Source organism: Myripristis murdjan, chromosome 20 (assembly GCF_902150065.1).
Source record: "Myripristis murdjan chromosome 20, fMyrMur1.1, whole genome shotgun sequence".
Taxonomy (NCBI): Eukaryota; Metazoa; Chordata; class Actinopteri; order Holocentriformes; family Holocentridae; genus Myripristis; species Myripristis murdjan.
In genome coordinates this window covers 9,728,088-9,749,507 of record NC_043999.1, presented here as the reverse complement: position 1 = coordinate 9,749,507, position 21,420 = coordinate 9,728,088, and positions in this window count along the sequence as shown.

The following is a 21,420-nucleotide window of genomic DNA, read 5'->3' as shown; positions in this document are numbered from 1 at the left end:
ATATCATTTATTAGGCCTACATATTGTTCATTCTGCTAAATAAGTTACTGTGCCTACGTATTGATTTCTTTTTTCTTTTTTTTTTAAATTAGATCATTCCTTTTTATTCACAGTATTCTATATCATGCAGAAATTTCAAACCATTACAATTAAACAAGATTTATGGAAAAATGGTAAGAGATCAAGAGAGTAATTGGCAAAAATACACAGCAAATCACAGCAAAACATCAACAAGGAGGTATACGGCTTTCCCAGAAACAGAATATTTAGTCTATATTATTTAGTAAAGGGCCCTGGATGGATGCACACACACACACACACACACACACACACACACACACACCTTTTCTCATGCAACCCACACCGATTCCCTGATCCGCCGGCTCAGCTGAGTCTACCTCTGTGGAATGAAATATATTTTTAAAATAAATAGGGGGCTATCATTTTATAAATATGAAGATAACACGCAACCTTAAAGAAAAAAAAATATGTAATTTGCCTCTCATTTGGTCGAACGCATTGTCAGCAAAGCCCTGCTTCACAATCTGACACACACACACACACACATAAACAGACACACACACACACACACACTTCCTCACCTCTCTTTTCTTCGAGGCGAGGCGAGGAGGAGATGCAAGGAGAGAGGAGACGGGGTGGAACAAAACAGAAATGAGAAGAGAGAACAGTACCAGCAGGAGCGCTTGTTTTATATCTTTTGTGTACCGCTTTATTAAGTCCCCGCTCTCACAGAAGTAAAGTTCCACTCTTCTACATTAGCGTGCCAACTTTCGCCAAAACATTCGGGGCTGGAGTCAGGGATGCCCAGGCCTACTGCCACTGCGCCGGGCCAACTGCTGTCCCATCCACTTAGACAAATATTTACCAAGATTAAATGTGAATAACCCTTGCTTATGGTATTTACTGTTATCGTTATCGTTGTGTTCCTATTCTGGCAGCCAACACAGCCGGTCTGGAAACACAATTGATTCTTTCTCAGGCTAAGGTCACCCGAGGCCAGGAGCTGTATTCATCGATGCACAAAAACAACTCCAGAGATCTGCACCTGCAAGCATCCAGCCCTTTGTGAATTCTTGCTGCAACCCCGTTTAATGATTTGTAACAGAATGAAAAAAAAAAAAAAAAAAAAAAAAAAAGTCAATTTCAGGCAGTGTGGAGGACCAGGGAAGCAAACTTGGGTAAACTAAGTTTTTGACAGTGACAAAAAAATGTCCTTCCAGGAAAGATAAATAAATAAATAAATAAATAAATAAATAAAAATAAACAACAAGGGCCTGACTTGTCAAACCCAGCTTTTTTTTTTTGCTTGCTGGGGGCATTTTGCTCAGAAAATTATCTATGTTATTATTGAAAGATTTTCTGTTCAAGTGATGGAAGAGGTATTCAATATATTTCTGTGTGTGTGATGCTGAGCAAAGGAAATAGAATACCTCAGTGACAGGTGGCACTGCAAACCAATGGCAGGCCAAGACAAATAAAGTCAAATGGCCATTTATCATGCTGACAGTTGAAATCCCATCTCAATAATTACACCTGATGCCTGGCCTTGAGATCAAACCAATCATTTCACAGCAGAGCAAACGATCCGGGGCCAGGGACTCATGGATTGCTTTAGAGATCAATGAAGTTCATCAGGAAGGGAGTTAAGCTGAAAAACAATAAACAATTGTTTCACTTCCAAAGGTACATTTGCTGTGTGTGATGGATCTAAACAGCGGCTGGCCACCTTTCTCTGGGATATTGGAGACAGGATGGGATTAGAGCGGGAGGCGATCAATACACCGGCGAGAGGACAATCCCTCTCTACACGCTGCTCTACCAGGCACTGTCTTGAGCCGACCACATATCATGCATTGAAACTCCATCTCAAATACATTACGGCTGTATCATTTACAGGTCTTGTAAGAGCTCTGTTCTCTCCGAGGCTACTATTAGGTGTAACAGAACATCTTTAAAGACTTGCAATTGGTGAGATGAAAACATCAGAAAAGAGAAAAGCGCCTCTGTATCTTTGGGAGGTAGTGGAAATCTTGCTATTGCAGAGTACAGGTAATCGCGTTTGGGCTTTTTCCTCAGAAAGAAGAAGAAGAAGAAGAAGGAGGAGAAGAAGCCCGGCTGCAAAAGCAATATAAATAGAGTTTGAAGGTGTCTGCTATGTCTCGTGTTTCATTTGACCATAGTGAGTCTCTCAGGTTGCCGGGAGGAAAGTGCTGACACTGTGTGGTTTTGCGATCTGCTCAGTGTCCTGTGAGATCCCTGGCTTGTTAATACATCAGCTGTCTAGCTGAAGTGAAGCTGTGGGATGCATTGATATACCCCCAGGTGTGACCTCTGCAGTAAATGCATTATATACTGCACAAAATAAAATTTCCAATAGTTATGGTGTTTAGAAAGAGGCGAGATTGAAAAGAAAGGGGGGGTGGGGAGAAAAGGAGAAGTATTGCCAAGACAGGATTCTGGTTTCCTTTTGGCTAAACTCCACAGAAATGTGTATCTGGACTGGATGATGAGTCCAGAGGTGAAGAGCCAGATGGATGCAGGCTGGTCGTCCTTTCAGTATGAAGTGCTGTCTTTTATCACTGAGAAGGACCAGACCTGCATGTACATGGAGCAGCACTAATTGTGGGCAAAGAGTGCCTGAAGCGCTCTACAGGCGGTCAGGCTCTGTGCACTGGATCATGAGCGCTTCAACATAAACAATTTAGGGGACTTGGAGAGCTGGGTCATGACAGTCTGTGATTTTTTTTTTTTGCTTCATTTCATTGGCATGTTTTACCAGCTGCACTGACTGGAAAAAGATGTCAGTAACTTTATAATAACCTTCATTAATAAATGGTAAGTTGATAGTTAATTAAAATGTAGTTATTGTACAGTTAACACTGAAATGATGGTTCATAATGTTTACGTATTACATAATAAGTTATTAACAGCACGTTGTTGCACACATTGTAACATTTTATGCAGTACTTTTGCTATTTGCTTATGAATACCAAGTGATTTGTAAACCTTTAAGAATCTGTTTGTAAACACAAACATTACATGGATTGATCAGGCAGTTTAATTGGTTTCAATCAATCAATTGACTGATTTTGTAAATCATCTCTAAAAATCACCTTCATAAAGTTGGACATTTGTAATTAAGCTGCTGAAACTTTCAACTTGTAACAGTGTGTCAACTTGCGGCTATATTTATTTACTAATTATTATTAACAGTTGGTGCAACTTTACGGTAGCCATCGGAATAATGTTTATAGATGGTTTATGAACCAGTTATTACCCATTATCAAGGTGTTATAAAATATCCGGTCCATCTAATGTTTGTAGATGTTTAACAAACAATTTCTTAATGCTTTTCAAATCATTAACAAACACTTGATATTTTTGTGTAAAATCTTAAGTGTGCAAAAATAAACTGTAATAAATAGTCTGTAATAAGTAAATGTTTATCAATAAACTGCAATAAATAGTCTGTAATAAGTAAATGTTTATCATCATCAGTTGTTTGTTAATTGTTAAATAACTATTGATTAAAGAGTAATTAACTATCAGTTCATCATTTATTATTGTTATTTTGTAGTATTCCGATATGTTTCTGGTTAAAGGAAAATCCATCATAAAAACACTGTTAACATGTAAAAACAGTTATTGGTGATATACCTTGCATTTCTGAGCTCATTTTGTTGTTTGTGCATGTTGGTGTGTTGTTGTTTGTGAGTAGCTTTCTTATTCCAGTGGTTAACTGGCCAAAGGCTGACATCATGTAAACATGTTTCCACTGCAGCTGGGTTCATCAAATCACATTTTGGTGTCAGTCCCTTAGAATCAAAGGGCTTCTCTCTCGACTCAACATTTTGCACCAAGGCTCAGTCATATGGGAAAAAAAAACAAAACAACAACAACAGGCAGGGATACTAACTGCTCCACCAACAGAAGCCTCAAGAGACCAGAATGCACTGCAGCCACGGGACATGTGTTGTTGAGGAGGAGTGCAGCTGCGGCGCTGCCTGCCTTTGACTGAAAGCAACAAGTTCACGCCCCATCCTTGGCTGCTGTCAAGTCATTCTGGGAAATGTAGGAAACCACTAACAGCAGCAGATGAGGCAGATTAAGGGAGAGTGTGTAAAAACAAGTCAATTACAACATTTCCTCACAAAACAACTCTTGGAATGCTTTGAACATCACAGACAGGCGATACATCACCATGCAAATCTGAGACTGGATTTTTTTTTTTTTTTTTTTTTTTTTTTTTTTTGGTTCCAGCCGCCATGTATTCAGTTAAGAAGTGGTTAACTGATGGTAAGATTTGCATGACACACCACTAATCCCAGTCTACACCAGAAGCAGCTCAGCCACTCTACCTACTGCAGGCACAAACCCATCCCACAGGCTTCTCAAAACAATTTAAATGTTATTATTTGGGTTTATTTTTATCATAATTATTTTTTATTTTGTTTAATTAAACTGAGCGTGGCTGAGAATGATTCCATTTCTTCATGGTCACCTCTTGAAGAAAAAAAAAAAAAAAAACAGTGTCTATTCTCTCTTCAGTTTGGTTCCAATTATATTCAGTGGACCAATGAGTGAACATTAATATCTATTTTTATATTAATTAATTTGTGTATTTTTAACTTGCAGCTGCATGCCTGTGGTAGCTTTTGCAATCAATTTTCCTTTGAAGAGCACAGCATAAAAACATTGCAATATGATTCTCTAAGTGAATGAATTAGTCCCTTTTGTGAATGGTACACTGTGCAGCTGTATGTGACGGCGCAGTTGTTTTCTCCATTCAAAGTGTGGCTGAAAACACCATTAAAAACAACCAGTGGAGGTCTTTCGTGTGTTGCTGATGCACTGATGTCGTGACGAGGCCAGCGTAGACCACGGGTTACAGTATGTCAGTTGTTTATCTCATGATTCTTTAATCCATCCCTTCTCAGACCACTTAAACCTAAAAGGCAAATACATTCTTTCTCCTTGCCCTTTCTGAGTGCAAAAAAGACACAAGCACATGTTGGTTGCTGAGAACATTTTGTTCTTGGCCCGTCGTGACAATCACCTATCTTGGTCTCGGCGCTGATAATGCAACGAGAAGCGGGGCATGCTTTTTCTTTTTTTTTTCTTTTTTTCTAAGAGCACTGTGACTCAGTGGAGCACTCCTTCATTTATCATTTACCATCCATAGTATCACTCATGGCCTCCAGTGTGACAATAGGCAAGTAACTGTCAATCGGTGACATGCTTTAGCGTGTAAGCAATGACTGTTCATTTTGCCAGAGTATTTTCTTGAAGCGAATTGCTGGTCCTCACTAACATAAGGGAAATGGGAGTCCTGGCAAACGATTATACTGTTGGAAGTAAAACGGGACCCCACAGTGTAGGCCTTCTGTGCAACATTGTGTTCCCTGCCCTTTACCCAGATTCCTGTGCGTCTCTCTCTCTCGTACGCACAAGATATGCTCTGTCAATTAAAACACATTGTTGTCAGTGAGCGTGCAATTTAAACTAAGCCATTCCTCTGAGGCAGGAATTATGGAGGTGTGACTCCACCATATTCTCTTCAGAGGGATAAGGGTGAATGGCATGAAGGCAAACAAAAGCAGGGAGAGCTGAGAGACAAGCCTCTGCAGCACAGAACCTAAACACCATTGATTGCCATGAGCCGCTCTGAGTGGTTTTGATAACATTTCAATAAATATTGAAATGAGCGTGACTCTCAGAGGGCACTCCAGCGCAGTTGGATTGACAAGTGTTTGGAGAAGAGTCTCTGTGATGCAGCAGTGGGCGTGCTTGTGACTGAACAAAATGTCTTCTGGAGCAGAAACCCTAGGCCACATCACATGCAAAACCATTGAACGGAATAGTTACAACTTATGCAGAAGTGAGCATGAATTAGACAATGTTCAGACGGAGCTAGAAGGTTCCAAATGGAAACGCAAGCCACTGGACGCACAATGAGCACGCAGCATTAAATCTAAAACATTTCTGCCAGCCCGTTCTGCGCTTTTGTCCATTTGCTGTCAACCAGGCCAGCTCGGGTCCGGATGCTTATCTTTTGCCTTGCAATGTGCACACAGATCTGCACATTCAGCTGGCCTGGTATCCCTTAGGTCATTGCCAATTACTGAACCGTGACCCTCTTCTAGCTATGGATGGTTAAATAAACCACACACATTAATTTGTAGCCCACGGAGCTGCAGTGTGGCCTTGGACACTTTGTTGTACACGTGTCTGAACATCACTTCAATTCACTGACTGGTTTGACTGTGATGTGCTGCTTGGCTAGCATCCATGACCGCGCTCTGCTTTAGCCCTGATCAAATGGCTTCACTAATGGCTCAGGATGATGACACTGAATGAAATCTCTTTCACCGCTGTTCTAAGGCAACATTACTTGGTGCTGCTACAAAACAACTTCATGGTCAAATAAAGTCTTGTTCCCTTAACAGCACGGCCAATTTAGATGGAAGGTATAGGATGAATTGTTGTTGTGCGACCACCAGTCTTTTATGTGACAGGCTGCATTTAGTCTCTGTCTGTCCAATCAATTTGCATCGAGCCTTTCTTTAGTATTTTGGCTGCTTCTCCGGTGGAGGTATGGAGCCCTCGAACACCAGGGAGACATTGGGAAAGTGATGACTGATTGATGATAGTGGAACGCCGAGCTTTGACAAGGAATGGGAGGTAAAAGGCAGTGATGAATCAAAGATTACAGGTTTTGACCTGCAGGGCTTGGAAGACTCTGATCCTGAGATTGTTGAAGCAAGTCTACTTTGTGACATGACAAACCAAAACTGCTGTTGTTTATTGATTTTCAAGTCAACACATCAAACGGTGGCCTTAATGGTAGCGCCGCTACCTTGCAGTTGTGTTCTTACTCCACCTCAAGATTGCCCTGCACACTCCTGCCTGTGTGATTGAATTGGAAATCTAATAAAAACCATGACACACAATTGTTCCTCTATATCGTCTTCGCCTCACCTAAAAACATCACAACAACAAATATCCAGAAATGGTTTCCTCACAAATGCTGTTTACAATTGTTGAAAGCTTGAATAAGAAAAAAAAAATTGCTTTGTTCTATTTTACTTTATTCCCATTTTTACACGATGGACATGCTGACAGAACTTAAAAGAAAAAAAAAAAAAACAGCACTGGCTGACTAGTTTTCAGACAGGACCAAGAATGTGCCATAAACATGATGATATATATCTTAAAAGCTTGATAAATAGCTACAATAAAAAATCTTTTAATTATTTTTAAACACCAATTAAGCTTATATAGGGTAGGCACTTCTTTTGGTTCCTCTCTGCAACAGGTGAGTCTCACTGTAACCTCAACCCCAATGACAGAAACTAAAATTTTACAAAAACAACGGAATAAAACAAGCCTATCACAAAAAAAGGAAGACATTAGCACAGATGAATCTCAGGCAAAACAGAAGAGGTCTGGTCTGCATCCGAGAATTTAACATGAACAGTGGAGGTTTCCATGTAAACAGTGTGCATTTGGTCAAATTAATAATTTAACTGATACAAACAGAGAGTGTGTAGTCAGACCCCAGCGACTGTGTTGAACATATGCGTGATCTTCAAAGATGTTCGGAAAGTCTTCATTGTTAATGTTTAACGTTGTACAGCGTTCACATCTGGATCTCAGTGCAGCACCTTGAGGAGGAAGATCCTGCCCCTTCAGCTAATTGATGGCTGAAGATAGATACCAACATTTTCAGCTCAATACAAGAATGTGATGCAACTAACACAGCTAGATGAAACAGCACACCAACTTACCACTTGAGTAAGAAGACTGCTATGTTCACATTGGTGCAAAATGCTTTATCTAACTTCAATTTTCTCCACCAATCAAAAGCTTCTCCGGTATTAACACAGCGCCTCCTTCTATCCCTGAGTTCTCTTCTCTCAACATTACACTCTGGTTTTTATTTGTTTGCTTTCCCAAACTCAGATGTGTCTCTTTCTTCTGCTGACATGGTTATTGAGTGTGCATGGAGGAAAAACACAATGTGGATAAACCTGAAAACTGCATGCCATGTCTTTTGTTGCTGTTTGGGGACCCGCTTTGCTCACTAGTGCGAGCAGCGGCCTAAAACCCTGCTGGTCATCTAGTAGACAGAAATAAGCCAGATTTTCCCCTGCCAGGTTATTTACAGTGTACCTTCCTGGTTAGTGTGTGACTGAATGACTGACAAATCATGACCCTGGTATTGACCCAGATCATGGGTTGCTGTCGTGACGTGTGATTAATCTCACTCGTCTGGTATAAAGACTATTTTTCACGAAACTGAACAGGACCGGTAGCTTAGCCATCTATCCTGCGGCTAAGAAGAAAGAGTCCTGGCGACCGGCTCGAGTCTCACTGTGACTGGAAACTCTTGCCCTTGTTTTTTTTTTTTTCTTCAACCTTGAGAACAAAGTCTCAGCTATGAGTTCACATTATTATATGCTTTGAACAATTGGAATCACTCTGTTGTGCTGATATTCATTGAGAAACTAGAGATTAATATTCCTCACATGATAATTTCAGTCCCAACAATAAGGCTTCATCTTCACATTAATACCACAATCATTTAACGATGTAGGACATCCTTGTTCCTAACATAGGTAACCTAATAGTTTCCTCTTTATGGAACAGGCTGTCCTTCTGCCTATAAATGGATCCATCATATACTGAAGTAGGACAGACAGCCTAACAATTTAATTACAGTCTCTCAACCTTCATTCACTACACTCTGTGCCTTCTATGTCAACTTTCCCCCATTACTAATTGTCAGAGTTTTTGTATCTCCCCAGTAATTAGCAATATCTTTTATACATCTTAATAATAATAATAAAAAAACATTCTTAGTGATAAAATGCACATTTATTGCACAAAAACTGTCTGTCAGCTAAACAGTTTAATAGCACTGTTGCCAAGTCCACTTATAATAAGCAATTTTATGCTTGTTTTCTACTTTTTTGCCTCCAAAAATCACTTGAAAAATTTCACAGTGCCAGGCTGCAGGGTTTGAGCTTGTTTTGAAATGTTTGCTTGAAAATGCTATTCATTTTTTAACATCTCTGTCCTGTCACTGATCCTTAGACAATACCTGCCTCATACACAATGTTCTTATGAGGGAAAAACAAACAAACAAACAAACAAACAAAAACAAACAAACAAACAAACAAACAAACAAACAAACAAACAAACAAACAAGGTAGTAGCCAACAGTGTAATGACTGCACCATTGTCATCCAGTCTTTACTAACTGGTGGTGAAATGAACTCAGTGTATTCATTTAGCAGTGGTGTGCCACAGCAAAGAGAGCACCACCACTGCAAGAGAAAATATGAAGTTTAAATAAACCGTGTAATTTACTCATAACACATCACAATCATAAAACTAAAATAATTGTTATCCAAATGTCTTTTTAGCACAAGAATCTCAACATGAATCATAACAGACCAAAAGAGTGACAGAGATGGAACAAAAGTATAATTTTTGCCCAAAGCAGCACAGCTGCATGAAATCACATAGGAAACACTGTAACAACATTGTCTTTTTGAAAATCTGAATACAAAATATCCTCGTCGGGCATGTTTTTGAAGACAAGGTTGCAATTTGTCTCGAGAGAGTTGGCAACTGCGTTTAATATTACCATGTCTGTTACTTTGATGGGTGAAATTGTGAATCATTTTCAAGTCAACCTTTTTCATCTGAACACCAAAGTCATCTTATCCATTACCACACTATTTTACAAAAGATTTGTCAAAGATAACATTTTTCCCAGTCTTAACGAGCCACTGAAAGCTGCACTGAGGTCAGTGATCATTTCCCCACACCAAGAGAGAGTGAAAACAAACAAACAAAAAAGGGTTTTCATAGGATAACAGCAAGTCAGAAGCCACTGCTCTTTAACAAGAACATAAATGCTTGTCTGAAGTTTGTCAGGAAGCACTTGGATGATCTCCAAGACTCCTGGAAGAATGTTTTGTCATGTGTAGGCAGGCGAGTGGAACTACATGCAGGAGCAGGGGTAAGCTTTAGTGTGGAATGCATGGATTTATTAACAAAGACTGAAAACTTGAGCAACACCACAAACACAAGCAACACAGGCATGAATGGACAAAAAAAAAAAAAAAAAAAAAAACTGAACTGAAAGCAAGGCCTAAATGCTAATTGAACTGATTAACTAAATAGACACAGGTGCCTTGGCTGGAGAACTTGAGGGGAGCCGATTGGCCGGGAGAACACTGGGAGCTGGCAGGACTAATGAGACTAAACTCAGGGCAGGTGTGGAGGAGTAAACAAGCAGGGCTGGGTCTGGTGAGAGACATCGCTGGAACAGAACTCAAACTACAAAACGTCAGCAGAGTCTAGGGAGAACCACACGAGTCCATGGTATTACAAAAACTTCCAAAACCGCAGAACCGTGACAGTTTTATGGACAAGTGAGACAAAAGTAAAAGTTTTCAGATGATGTGGGTCCTGCTGAAACACTTAGATAATAAACACCACCTCATATCAGCAGTCAAACATGTTGGTGGTAGCGTGATGACTCAGCGAGTCTTTGCTGCCTCAGGGTCAGCATGACTTGCCATCACTGAAGAAATCAGGAAATTGGCTCTGGATCAGAGACCTATGAAGGAGAGCCTTGGGTCGTCCGCCCATGAGCTGAAGTTCAAAGTCCATTTGGGTCATGCAGCAGGACGATGATACAAAATACCCAAGCAAGACAATTTTGGTCTGTGGCTGAGAAGAAACAAATGTTGTGTTTTGGAACGGCCAAGTCAAAGTCCAGACCTATACCCATTTGAGATGCTGTGACCTGAAACAAGCTGTTCATGCTCGAGAGGCCACAATTGTTGTTGAATTAAAGCAGTTGTGCATGGACGAGTGAGCTAAAATTCCCCCCACGGCCATCTGAAAGACTGATCATGAACTACAGGAAGTGTTTGGTCGCAGTCATGCAGCTAAACCTGGTGCAACAAGTAAGGAGCCAGTTACTTTTCTCACAAGGGCAGTGGCTGTTGCATAACTTTATTAATTAGACAGAAATGAAATAAATATAAAATTTTATGTTTATGTTTTTCACTGTGTTTCCCATTAGCTGGTATTAGATTTTGGTTGGAGAACTGAAAAACATTCAGAATCAAAAATGTCCAATAATATTGGAAATACAAATCCTTTTTCACTTTTTTTTGACTGTGGACTGGAACTAAGATTCTTGAACTATTTGACAATTGTCTACCATTCATTGTGATAAAATGTCGCAGTTACATGTTGTGGTAATATCAAAATAAAAGCAACAACTTGTTTGTAGTTCCAATACATTTAAAAAATAAGTGTCAGGTTTGTCTTTTCTTCTTTCTTTTTGATGTAGCACTGAAATCACATTTATGCAGTCTCAAATTTACAGGGTATCACATTTATTATTATGGGTAAGTGGAAAGAGGCTCAACAGGACTGATATTGTGCCATCATAATATGGCAGTAGACATCCCATTTTAAAGAAGAGGTCGATTGAACTGTTCATTGAAGAATGCTATAGGAAGAAATCAGTTACTTTTTTTTCTCTAGTGGCTTCTCCTGGTTTGACCCTTCCGTGACTCTGTTTAATGCCTGAACAATATAGAGGAATGGGCCATAAGAGTCACTGCAATCACACCTTACTGTCAACAACAGGCCATAACTTAAAGAAATGACCAGTCATTTGGACCAATTGGGAAAAACCTACCACAGTGTGATATTTCACCTTGGAAATGGATGCTGCTGCCAGCGCTGAACAGCACAGATTGTTGCTGTGATAAACCAAGCGTGACCCAAAGCTGGAGTGGACAGGATGACATCCAAAAATATTCCAGATAATGGAATATTTTGTCAGGGCTAATGGGATTATGGGGGCAAACATGCTCTGGCCAAGTAGGATAAACATTAATTGTGAAATCCCATTTGGAAGGAAAGAAGGTCTTGTATTACAGGTTAATCTGCCGAAGAGTGAAGTGCAAGTTCAATTGGAGGATGGAGCTTTAGAAATCTTGTCTTTTTCTCTCACAAGTCCTTGTAATGCACTGAGGCATCCCTTGTAAACAAATTGAACAAGACACATTACAGTGCATCAGAGCAGAGCACAGCACATAACACTCGCTCTACAGCCCTGTGCTTGCCTAATGGCTGTCATGTCATCTTTCTCTTCTTCTTTTTTTTTCTTTCTTTTCTTTTCTTTTTTTTTTTTTTTGCATAGCACACATGGCTCCATCACATGATGCCATTCACTCCAATGGCCTTGGCATAGTCCCTAGGTGCTGGGATTTCTGTGCACCCACTGAGGGCCCCTGCTTGCTGCATATCCACTAAGCTTGTGGAAAATTACAAACACACACAAGGTCACAGTGGAGCCGAGCCAGCCTCCCACAGAGCCCATCTGATCCAGCCTGAAACGCAGCAATTACCACCCTCTGTGTGCCTCCGTGTGGGGCTGCAGCTATTTCATTATTTATTTGAACAAATAGGATTACGGTTGGTCTGCGGTGGATTGATTGTGACGAGGGATGAGAGGCTCCAGAGAGCTGGATGCTGTGGCCAGGGTTGCTGAGCCACTCTGCTGTGTCAAGCGCACAGTTGATCCCCTGTCTTGGGCTCAGCTGTCCTGCATAGTAACTCCTCCACTTTTCCTGGACAGTGGAGCATTACTGTGCTGACATATGCCATCCATTCAGCTGCATTCTTTGCATCGATGATGGGAAATGCACCAGCCATTTTGTCTACCACCATTGGGGAAAAAATACAACCATGGGACCTTTTTAAAAAAAAAAAAAGTACATCTGTCATGCCCTCTGAGGCGTAGCAATACCACTGACTAGCATATTAATATTCTCTTTATTGCTCTCAGTTGATTTATTAGATGCACTCAGATGGATTGTCACTCCGAACACAGGTGATTTTCATTAAGTTAAACTGAAATTGCATCAAAGCACAATGTGAGACCACAGAAGTTCCAAATTAATTATTTGAAGACAAGTGGTGCTATCCAGTTACCTACCAAATGAAAATAGAATGCTGGAAAGGGAAATGTGAATTGCTCCAAAATGCAGTTTTATTGGTTTCAAGGCATAGCTTATTTACAGAATACTGATGCCTGGAAAGTACTAAAGCTGAACTAAAACAGCATCGTGGACCTCGTGTGGGTCATTATATGATGATGTGTTCTATATTTATTGGACACCCTGAGAAATATAAATAAGGTGAGGCTCCTCACTGCATATTCTCGTGCCATATGAAATGCATAGTCTAGGATTAAGAGAATCACCAACAGAATAAACAGAAATCTTGATGTTTTAGCAACCATTACCACCACCGGTAGTTTTGATTCAGTGAGGGCTGCATGGCCTCTAATAGCTAATAACGCACACCAGATGATATTTGACCTGGCAGCTACCCTCCAAAAAAACCCTTGCTTTGAAGTGATGAAGCTCCAGGTCTCTGTGGTGAACTTATCTGCTTCTGGAGATTGATCGAAAGTAATTTTTTGCCCCAAGAAAACTGGGGAGGAATGTGATAGATAGCTCAGCCCCTCTATCTCCCTGATGGCGATATTAGTCCTGATTAAGATAAATGGGTCTTCTCTGCCTAACCATGCAAATGCTTACCACTGGTACAATTTATTTCAAGAGAACGGGATTGTGGAAACCAGAGAGCATGTTTTTCTTCAGCAGATCTTTGACTAGAAGTCAGTCTTGCCAAGATAAATTACATCAGTTTTCATTCAGACAAATGCCATCATAACACAATGATCCAGATACTGTCAGTGCATGACTGGTTGCATCTGCATGACATTTGATTCGGTAATAGCTCGATTTGAGGGCAAATAGGAAAGGCAGAAAAATGCTTTTATGCCTGCTGTGCATACAAGTGTTAGTCAGATATACTGTATGCAAAACAGGGCATTTAGTAGGGTATCCCAGAGGATCACCCTGAGCTCCTTTAATTGATGTTGATTAGTCAAATCAGCTGTATAGGGGGCAGGAGGACAACCTCATCAAGCAGCAACTGTGACCTCTACACTATAGAAGGCTAACAATTACGTAAAGACTACAGGATATGCTGCATAAGCAGGCTGCTTAGAGGATAGTGCTGTAAAACACAAACAAAGAGTGTTAATTGATGTTAAATCCAATCAAAGATGCAGTGTAAAATTGCAAATTACTGTCAATATGCATAAAAGCGTGACTGCATGAACTTTAGATTCTTTGATTGCTTTTGTTAATAATATGCATGTGGGGGGATGGGAGGTTTACCGCATCCAAATGCTGTCAGTCAATAGAACATGCATAATGAACAACACATCCTCACTGTTGCGTGGAAACCTCCTATCTCCAAAATGTCAGCTTTTTCATGAACCGAGATATACAGCCTTGTTTTTAGCTTGACCACCAGGCTTTTTTTTTTTTTTTTTTTTTTTTTAACTTTATCCGGTGGGTTTTTGAAAGGGTGTCATTAGCTGAGGCATCATAGAATTTAGGATTATGTCATTGTTCAGTTTTAGATAAAGCATCAATCACCAAAACTGGAGTTAAGAGTGTGGTATGCAAAATTAACAAAGGTCATCTGAAATGAGGAAATTTTAGACTCAAACTGAGAAAAATGTGTAAAAGGCATGGAATAAGTGCAATTTTTCATTGTGCAGCTTTAATGGATTTTTACTTGAAAAAAGAAATATGCAATGATTGAAAACCGTTAAACTGGGTGCAATGGTTGGAATTCTCTTATTCATACATAGTCAAGCATTTCCTTTGCATATTTAGACTGCACAGAGCATTTTAAATGTTTGTGCATGTACATTTCATACTTGCTGAATGTTAACCCTGGTGTTTATAAATTTAGAATATAAATATTTCAGCTTGCTGAATCACTTCCCCCAAGGATACTGGAAAGGATACAGTGTAGTTTGACTCTACTACCTTACTTTATCTTACACAGTATGCAAATGTGCAGTGCATACCTCAACATGAGCATATACATTTTGAAAGTTAGTCCAACTTTTTCCCTTTCCTCTCTGTGGTGTGAGGAACTCAATCAGTGGAGCAGTTTGACACATGATACCATGTTACCCTGCTGAGTGCAGCAGAACCGAAGCTGCCAATCAAAGGCAGGACCCTGAAGCTAATCAATCCAAGCATGCCATGATGTGATTTTTTTTTTTCCCCTTGTCAAGGGGTTGAGCAGGCTGACAGCCTATTGGATGGCTGAATTCACTCACCTCCTGCAGGTTGCGTAAATCAGAGCCATTATAATACATGTAAATGGCTCTTGCAGTCTCTGTGTAAATGGCTGGTCTACCCGCTCCTGCTACATTTACATAAAAATGATAAGCATCGTCTGTCATTAACCTAACAACAACACTGGCTGTTTGAATGAGACCACAGAGTGCTTGATTAGTGTGGAAATTCCAGTGGATTGCTGTGCTTTCTGATGCAGAAGTCAATTAGAGATCAGTGTCGATTTCAATGCAAGATAATTTTTGCGACAGACAAGTTTCAAACACTGGTCCTATTATTGTTTTATGTAGACATGGGATTCATTAGAGGAACCTAGTATGTGGGTAAAACAAACAATGGTAAGATGAGAGACATAGATGAACATGGTGGCAAACTCATACAAAGGAACAAAGATTCAATGGACTGAGGAGAATATTCCATTGTGGTTTAACAATGGAGAGGATGTCCTGAATGCACCAGCCTTATCTCTCCCACACACATCATAACACTTTCACAATTTCATATTTTATACCAGAGGAAGTTAGGCTGGTGATAAAAGAAAGGTGTTCGACAGACTCTCTGCTCTTGAATTTGAATCAGGAATATTTCAATATATTCTACTGAGGGCATCCAGATGTGCATCTGCTCTGCTGGCTCTGGTCAAAATAAAGGAAATACCGGCACCAAGTCCCCACCGGGGACAGTTGGGGCGGTTCTGTGCGGGTTCAGGCTAAATTTCCTGACTTGGAATTAATCCAATCATCTTTAAGAGGCTATTGAGCAAATTCTATTCATAATGGCACATACACACACGATTCAGAAGGGTCACTTTTGTCCGACAATCCATTTCATTTCTGATGGGAGGGGTGTCTGGCAGAATTACAATTTTCCTGTCAACAAGGCACAAGTGGCCGTGCAATGAAGATAATAACAAAAATTTGCCAAGACTTTTTCAATAGCCAAATCTAATGCAAATTGAGAATTTATGCGAGAGCCTGAAACTGTGATTGAGGCAGTATTTTCCAGCTACTGCCATCATAAATATGGAGGGCCCAGATGATCCCTCCAAATTATTATGTAAGTCTTAATTAGCATTGGCTCTGCTGTTAGAGGATAAGGGGATCCCAACCATGCCAGGAAAAGCTCCTGACTCCACTGCCGATACAAATCACTGAAACATTTATAACATCACATCCTTCATTTCATCCACACACAGCAGGATCACCACCAGCTGGCTTTACCTTAATTTAATGTTTAGCCTTGAACATGGATCAGATTGACAGAATCTTTTCATAAGTGCCGTTTACCACAATGCACTCTCAATTGATTCGGTGGCGTTTTTGTGATTGAATTCAGAGATGTCCTTCTTAGTCACATCATACCATCAAAAAGGACACTTAGTCCGAGGAAAAGTTCCGCAAGAAACTTCAGAATTAATTAAAAACCACATCAGGAGATGTCAAGGGATTTACTTCAAGGCTCAGGAAGGCAGCCCTTCTCTACTATGGCATCCTTCAGCGGGGACAAGCCTGCGTTCATAATTCCATTTTTCATCAAAGTGCATTTTAATCTCAACAGTCTCAGTACACTGTGTACGTCTCTTAACGGGGAATCCACTGTCCCTATCTTTCATTTTATTCCTCACTGGTCCTGCCCAAGCAATTTTATCTTCAACTAGAAGACTGTACAGCTCTCCGCCAGGGGTATCTCCTCTTCTCTGGTGCTCGGACTTAGGCGAGAACCAGCTGAGGAGTTTACACTCAACTGAGGTATAAAACAGGTTTTTTGAAAGTTTTGAACAATCGTAAGAGGTCCTTGATCATACAGTCATAACTGTGCACAAAAAAAGTATTAGGCTGATCAACCCAGTAGTATGTGAGATTAGCTGCAGACAGACACACAAACGCAATATCACATCCAGGCCACCACCTGGCCGAGATACACATCATACATGCCAACACACAAAAACATACATAGGAAGAGTGGTCACTGTGATATATATTTTTGATATTTTGTGTGATTTTGCTAATTTGCATGTTGGGATAAAAGTGGCCTGATTTCTGGAAGCTGTTGTATTTGAACACAATAGGACTTCAACAACATATTTTTGACAACACTGGTAGCAATTCATTATTCCTATAATATAACTCCAGTTTCGGTTCAGGCAGGCAATATAAACACTTGAGGTAGTAAGTGGTCCTTGACCTTGCCAGAAAATTATCCAGGGGAACATTCGGTTATTGGTCACCGCTAACACTGACATTCTTTGAAGTGAGAAAGTACGGACAGCCCAGCTGCCTCTCCAGGCTGGGCCTCCAAATGCCACTCTTTTTCCTGCCAGACAGAGAGGTTTCCTGTGCTGTCTGTTACGGCCGTCTGCTAGTAAGGATGTGCTGGAAAACTGAGAGGACAGATGCAACTTGGAACAGGTCTTGGATTTCCCAGATTTTCCCTTGGCAGACAAAGCATCCAGCGACTACAGTGAAACAAGATTGGAAATGTATAATGTGACAGATAATATTTAATACATAAGGATTTAATGATAATTCAGCCAAAGATGAAACTGGATATTAAACCAGCGATGACACTGCCCGGCATTCACTGCGCCCATGCACACACACACTCAGTCATGCACCCATGCACACATACACATGCACATAAAAAAACAAACAAACCAAAATGAAACAACATTTTTTAAAATATTTAACCATTACAGCCTTGCAAAAAGAATGTTAGTGGATAGATAAAAGAGAAATACATGAATAAATAAGCTAATCAAATCAACCAGTCAATGAATCAGTCAGTCAAAATAAAGCGCATACAGTATATACAATAAAGCAATATACAGTTTGTAAATAGAGAATGACTGTTGAGGATCCCAAGATGCCAGTCAGGAGGAAATCCGTGCGACGTTTTGCTGTGAACTGCCGATGAACTTGCACTTCGGATGTTTATGTATTTTAATTAGGGCCAAATAGTCTCATGAATTTATGTAAAGCATTCATGCAACACTCAGTGTACATCACAGAATGAGCTGGGGAATAGGGCCAGTGGTGCAGGCTGGGAGAGGTCTGTGCTCTCCTGCCAAAACTTTGCATGATGGGAACTAGGCGCAGTTATCTCTGCATTGCTTCTCATCTTTTAGTCCCTTTTCAGGCACGCTGCAGTTTCCCAGCGGATGCTGTCGTGAGTGACACTGGAAACTCATCTCCTATTCCCCTGCTTCACAGCAACATGTCAACTGCAGAAGCTGACGAGATGTAGAATCCAAACTGTGAGAAGGAAGTTTGCCCATTTGAATAATGTGCACCTTGGAGAACACAGATTCTTTCCTAGACCCTTTGATGTGTTTGCTGTGAAGAGATGACTCCTGACAGCATCAAATTAAACCCCAGTCTCTCTGAAAGTAGTGAGAAAGTGGGGAGAAAGTGTGTGTGTGTGTGTGGGGGGGGGGAGAAAACCCTAACAACAGCACAGTTGTAATCTCACCCTGCAAAGAGCTAAACCACAACACTGCCAGTAAACGATATATCAGTCACAGTGGGATGTTTAATTTGGCACCCTGGGAGAAAAAAAATCACATGTCATTCTTTTGGATTAAAATTACTTTTGAGTGCTGTTTATTTTGTTCTGTACAGAGCCAATGTGTCATGTTTCACAAGCCAATATCTGCATAGCTGCATCAGCAAGTGGAGGAACACGGGGCGAAATCAATTCCAGTTGAAGAGGCACTGTATTGTGTCTGCTGCAGTGGTGACAAGGACTGTTGTGAGCTTAAACCATAGTCTCAATTGGCTGCATGGTTGACTCTCACCATATTTTTATTGTTACTCTTTTTTTTCACAATTTCCCCATCTATTCTTCATCTATTTTCTGCCACCTCTCATAAAAGCATTCCTTTTTAAAACCCGAATTACCCTCTGGGACGCTGAAATTAGCATCTTGAAATATTCATTGCAAGTTTAAGAACTTGGTTGTATTGTACACCTCTAAGGAGTTGAACAGGTATCAACACAGGCTGTGTGGGTAAATTTTTCATGAGCACGGCGCAGCATTATCCAGATCAGTGAATCTTCAGCATCACATGCATGCCAAGACCATTACTTTCCTTTCATTGTCTCAATAAATTGATTCGTTATCAAACTATGTGTCGTCTGAAATGCTTGTTTATTACTCTGCTTACTTGATGTCAGCATGTACATTCTTTGACTGATGGCACTGTGTTTCAAGTACAAGACTTTTGGAATGTATATGGTTGTATAAAGATCACATATTGTAATTTTCCAATGAAGCTCTTCTCTATCATCTTGTGTGTACAAAAACAGACAGAGTGGCGACAACACATGAACAAAAACATAACCTTGAGTAGCTCTTATGCTGCAAATGCTGCCCGCATGAAAAAAACCTGAATGAGTTTCAGCATTATTTTAAAGGCTTGCACATTCAAAGGGTTATTATGTGCTGGCAACATTTTAATTTATTGGCTTTCACACCAGGAAAGCCATCATCTCCGATGCTGCCCTTGACGTCGCAGTGATAACAAACACCGTCAATAAACTCGTGACCTTAGAACTGCTATCGATATGAATCTTTCCTCACTGTTGACTGAGCTGGAAACTACATGGATTAATGCAGGTTGATAAATAAAACTCATTAGATTAGCTCACAGCAGTCTTTTAGAAACACGTTTAGAAATGTGTGGAGGCTTGTTATGGATGTTACAGAGAGGACAAGACAGGGATAACTGCTCAGTCCACAGCTAAAACCCTTCAATATTTCCAAAGTGTTTTCAAATCCAGGTTTTCGTTGGTCAGGTAAACCATTTTACATCCCCTGGACAAGTGGATTTGATGGTTTTAAGGGAATCAAATGTCGGCTGTGGGTGCACAGCGAGTGCTGTAGCTACACTGAAGGTTGTGAGAGAGCTCTTTGACCACTGTGATTGACAGACAGGCCTCATACAAGGCGCAGAAATCATCTTTGAAACCTGAAACAGTTGTAGCCAATTTTTTCCCTCTGCCTCTTCCCTGAGGGCCTGGTGCAGAACTCAGGCCTGCTGAGCAGCCCAGGACTCTGGGGGGAAATTGAAATTCTCTGCAGGGAAAGAAAGAGGGGAGTCTTTCAAGGGTCTGGTTCACTCCTCCCTTTGCTCGCAGCATGGCACATTTTTAATAAGGGCACCGGCTGTCTGTGCACACCTCCCCTCTCAATATGTATGGCCAGAGGTTTTTTTTACTCAACAAGCAAAGCCAAGATTTGCAATGGTTCAAACTCTTGGTATAAATAAGGAGAGAAGCAGGCATGGGGACACTTTCTGCCACCTGTCAATCACTATTGTGTTCAAGATCCATGTTTGACACGTTCTTGGCAATCTACCACTCATCTTCTATGATCAGACGTGTCGAGATGTCACTAAGCAACCAGCATCAAGCAACAAGCTGAGGACCTTCTGCTCCTGTGGCACAAACAGCTGTGGATAACAGTGATTAGAGTGTAAGTTTACTGTGGTTGACATCATTCAATCATTTCACCGCACTGAGGCTTCCTCTAATTAGGATGGGTAGCCAGGCTCATTCTTTCCAATACAAATTTGACGAGAGGAATCAAGATGTGGTGTTTTGACACTTAGAAGTTATTTCAGTTACGGTTTGAAGTAAAACTTCAAAGCATCGCAGCCATCTGCAAAAGACAAACATGCCTTTTCACTCTCGTATAGAGAGCCCATTTGGAGAAGGGATTCTCCAGCGAGGACGGGAAATAATGGAAGTGAAGGAGAGTAAATGCAGATAAAATTAGTCAACGGCACTCTGTTGAGAAACTTGGAGGCTGAACAGATGGACAATTAATGGAAGTGAAATTGTGTCTGGTAGATGCAGCAGTGGAGTATACACTGCAAAAAATGTCAGTTTTACCAAGTCGGTCTAATATTTAGTTTTAAAATAAATAAAAATAATTGAAATTGTTGCCATAAGGATGGCATAATTCATAATTCATTCAATAAAATGACATCCTTAGGGATAATTCACAGACCAATTTGAAATGCAATGGAAACAATTAGAAACTGACAGATTTCTCACTCATTTTTGAGAAGATGCACATTAACGATGTACTGTTGAAGATCCTTATGTAAAATTTTTGTCCCATCTTA